The sequence below is a fragment of the Pyxicephalus adspersus genome, chromosome 6 (assembly GCF_032062135.1).
Source record: "Pyxicephalus adspersus chromosome 6, UCB_Pads_2.0, whole genome shotgun sequence".
In the NCBI taxonomy this organism is placed as follows: Eukaryota; Metazoa; Chordata; class Amphibia; order Anura; family Pyxicephalidae; genus Pyxicephalus; species Pyxicephalus adspersus.
Window position 1 is genome coordinate 36,456,699 of NC_092863.1, and position 5,025 is coordinate 36,461,723.

Genomic DNA, 5,025 nt, shown 5'->3' on the forward strand with positions numbered 1-5,025 from the left:
TGGTCATGTAACTCTCCAAAACAAGAAATATGGAATAAAAAAGAACCACAAGAGTAATAAAAAAACATGGTTACATGCTTGAGCAGTGTTACAGGCAGATAAAACCAGAGAAAAAATGGGTTAGTTAATTGGTGAAGGAAAATAAAGAGGAATTTGCAATTGGAGTTATAAAAGAGCTTGCAGGTTGTATTGCAAGATAAAACGAGTGGTTCTGTGAGAAGGAAGATAATAGGGCTACGTACACACGTCCAATGGTTCTCATCTGATAATTGGCTTAGGGCTGATATCGGACAAGAATCTGACGTGTGTACACAGCCTGCCGTGAGGACCCACCGGCGATGGACGACTAACGATTTAATGGAAGTGAAGGGGGAGAGTGCGCAGAAGGGTGCCGCTCCGTCGCTCTCCCCCTCCCCTCTCCATGGAGCAGAATGGTGCTGTATGTACAGCACTCGTTCATGCATCGTTCAGTCGTTAGTGATTGGAAAGTATCGTGAAAGATCCTTTCCAACGACAATTATTGCACGTGTGTACTTAGCCCAAGACCACCGTGGCTGCCATATAGAAAAAATTGTCTTGTATATCATTAAGGATTTACGTCTCATTGTTCCCTTTGCTCACTATTTCACCTCTATAGAATTCAGAGATGGGGTTTTCCATGTTTGGTTTGCTTGGTGACCATGAAAATATATAGGTGATATAAGTGTTCTGGAGGATTTGTTGATATCCAGAATTGGTAAATATTAAAGCACATACCTGAGATCTTTAGGTAAGATCACTATAACAAATGATTTATTCATATTTTTTACTTCAATCAAAAGCCTGCAGGATTTTAAACACAACTACCAAAAAATGACTCGGAAAACCTTTGGCCTGACATCCCCTAAAACAAATGTAAGAGCACAAAATGAGCAATTCATGCTGGACCTCATAAGAGTTTGTAATTGGATGGATATTTTTGGAACTTTTAGGAAAAACACCATATAATGGCCTATAAAGACTATCTATCACTAAAAAAAGTCCTTTTCACTGGTCAGATCCCTCCCAAAAACACCCATAATATGTAAAGGCAGCAGTGCAATGTAATAATCAGGGATAATTATTTCCCCCCCTCATTAAAACATTGTTGTGTGTGGCGTTACCATTGTTCCTGCTAGAATCCTTTAGAACACAAAGTAGAAAAAATCTGACAAAACAACACTCCAGTCTACTACAATAGGGTTTACTTAGATTATACCTACTTATTATCCAATGGGACCTAACCTGGAACAGAAAGGTAAAGTAAGTATATTTGTAACATATCCAATAAAAGGAGATTTTTATGTAGATGATTTGGAAAGAGGATTGTGTGCACTCTCCAGTTTAGTGTAATGGCTGCTTATAGCATACAGAAAGCAATGATAGAATCTGCAACATTATTAAAACAAGTTTTGGCTTGACTTGAATTCATAGACAAACATCTACTGAGAGCTCCCTCTACTGGCTAATATACAGAATCACAATAGTAGATAAAAACATGCAAAAATGTGGAAGTCACATCTAACAATAAAGTGCATATGAACCCTAACAATCAACATCTATTGTTAGCTACCTTTTTGTCATGTTAAACATTCCATTAAAAAAGATGTATATGTTCAGTAAGTGCAAAACATACCGTAATAGCGACATACACTCAAATTCTGTGCTTACAGATTTTACAACATCAGAGCACCCAGGGTAATGCCAAATCTAACACTTCTGTAATACTAAACACATTTTATGTGGTCAATATTTGACATGCCTGTTACCTTTTTGCTGGACACAAATATGATCAGCGGATTCTATGTCCAATATGAAGACCAGATGTATGCCACTGACCACAACAGTTTTTATTTGCCTAACAGAATTTATCATATTTAATAAATACCTGGACACATCTAAAGCAAACTTTAGATCATCTAGAACAGTGTTTCTAAACCTTTTTAATATTGGGGATGTTTCAGGTCATGGGGAACCCATTCTAAAATTATTATATCCCCAGCTCACAGTATGTTAGTATACTCACATATACAAATTTGAGAAAAATGCCTCTTACATTGCTTACCATTGGGAAGAATGTCATCCTTACAGATAGCCAAAATCACTGGTGTCACTTAAACTGACCTGGGAGACACAAACTGCTCATTGCTCAGGGGGGAGCCCAGTGTTCCATTAAACTCTGGTTAGAAAACACTGAGTGAAAGTATAGGGCTGTACAACACTGCAACCATCTTACAAGGTAGGTCCACATTTTTACATTAACATTGGTGTTTAAAAAAGATCTAAAATTCTTCTTACTATAGATTGCAAGCACCTTAAGCTGCCCACACTGCCTTGTTATCCTGTAAGGTGGGCACTACTGTTCCAGGTAGTATAGTCAGGTGGGGCCCATGATGCCCTATTACTTCAAACTTGGCCAAGTGACACAATAATGGCAGACTTTTTTACATGTGGATTGCTTGGAGGAGTTTGTATTGATTGCTGGTGGGTGAGTGGCCTGATAGCTCTCTCTACTTTTTTTGAAGAGATGGTAACAACCTTTCTAGCTCCTTGCTCAGAACTCACCAGCCACGGACTGGCACCGGTCCGGGGGTTGGCGACCACTGCCCTAAGATATTCAGGGAGTTATTCTAGTTTACATTCATAATATAGCTCTCCTATGCATGGACAACTCTTGGAGCTATTCTAAGAGTTGTCAATGCATAGGAGAGCAATAATGCTGGGCCTGTGATGGTTGCTCTAGCAAGTCATGTACAAAGGAGGAGTGCACAGCAGAGCTAGAAAAGGCTAATGGAGTCAGCTCAAGCACAAGGGTTTACCAGACTTTTGCCTGTCCAGTGCCAGAGCTTTGAGTCATATTCAAAGATCCCATGGATTGTCTGATATGCATAGATAAAAAAGGAGTCTATTCATCCGATATGCCAGTATGTAGCACTAAGCTCCTGAGGATAAAGGGCTAGGAATCTGAAAGGGCACCATTGGACACCTTGAAAAAGCAAGAGCCTATTTCAGTCTTGGGAGAGTTTAGAAAATCAGATTAGAAGTGGTCCTTCCCTGAAGTTTTAAAGGTGCATTGGCATCGCCCTATGGTTTTTTTTACTCAGGCTATTAGAGCCTACTCAGATTGATGGACTACACTTGCGAATCTGAACCAGGACATGGCCACCAACCCTGAAGACTAGATTCTTATTTCACATGTTTCCAAAGCTGTAGGGGGCATTTTTGGGCCTTCATGCTTAGGACAGATTGGAGGGCCCCTCGTTGAGATAATTAAATCTGTATGGACTCAAACTGCTTGTAGAAGCATTTATTATTATAATTATTATTATAACTATTATTATAATTATCCAGCATTTATATAGCACCATCATATTACGCAGCGCTTTACAAGTCCATAGTTATGCCATTAACTGTGCCTCAAAGGAGCTCACAATCTAATGCCCCTACCATAGTCATATGTCATTATCCCAGGCCAATTTTTGAGAGGAAGCCAATTAACCTACCTGCATGTTTTTGGAAGCGTTGAAGACCTTTTCTACCGAAGGCAGTGTGCCAGGGCAGTAATAAAATCGACATTAAAGAGTTAATAACTTCCTACCTGACTGGCTACATAATATTGGATTGAGTCCTCCTTTTTTGAGACATTCTTCAGATGTGGATTTCTGGATGACAGCTACATAATAAGTGTAATTTGCACTGAAACCTATCACAAATCAAAGTTCAGTTGTAAGTGCACTTTTTCTCAAGGTGCACTTTCTTTTTTACGCATTCCTCCCTCAAGTAACTTAAGTTCCCCTTTGCCCAGATGTGTACTTACCTGCAGTCTACAGCTGCCTGCCTCAGTCTTCATAATTACATGATGTGAAATCTGTGTACTGATCACTTTGGGTTACAGTCCCAGAGCAGACTGTTGGGGATGTCTATGTTGTGGCAGTCAGTGTAAAGACGGTTTTGACTGTGGAATGATAAGATTATGGCAGGTCATGACCATGGGATACAGGTAGATATACATCTGGGTAGAATATTACTTTAGGTCATGGGAGTTGGAAAACGGATTGATTAACTTCATGTAAAAGAGAAATTACCCATGAAATCACCTTAGTTCATTCTGATGAGCCAGGTCATTGTCCCTAAAACAGCACAAATGCTTTATAATTGCTGACTGATGTGACCCCATAGCCAAGGTTCAGGGTGTATTTCTGCTGAACGAAACTCATCACAGTCCATTGGATAATAAGTAGAACTAAAGTTCCACACTTTAAAATTAGGAACAGGCATGATTTTTATTGCAGAACGACAGGTGATGTCCTCTCTTTTTTAATTTATTCTTCATTGCAACCAAATAAAATACAATAAAGAATGCAATGTTATCAAAATGTGTGTATACATCAGACCTATATTTATTACATTTTCTCATTATATTGAGTTTATTTTTGCACAGTGTATTTCCTATCTATAGGGTTGTGTTAGTGCTTTCCCATTTTTTATAAGAAAGAACAAATAGAAAAAATAATAAGGGGGGTACCTAGGAGTGTGGGGGGAACAATAGGGGGAAGTTGTGGACACTAAGAGGGGGGAAAAGGGGAGAGTGGCAGTATTGTTACTTGCTTGTTACTCTCTTTGCACCATGTAAAAATCATAGTTGTCCATTGTGATCATGAGGAAGGTAAGTGTACCTAAACTCAACATTTTTACTTTACATAGAAGAGTAAACAACCTATGTAAGGTAAAAATCTTGTTTTTTTAACTGCAACACCCTGCGCAGCTAAGAAAACGTCATGGGAGCGCAGAGCCTCTGGGGATACCTAAGCTACGCATCCTGGGGGGCTCTGGGTGCTTCTTCTGCACATGCCCTGACCTCGGCCATGAGCAGAATGGGCATTTTTCTCCTAGGGAAAAAAAGATGCCGATCTCACGCATTCTATTTTTTTCCCCCTTCACAGCGGATACGTCACCCGATCTTACACCTGCGCAATGTGAGAAGATGGAAGAGAAGATAGACGATGG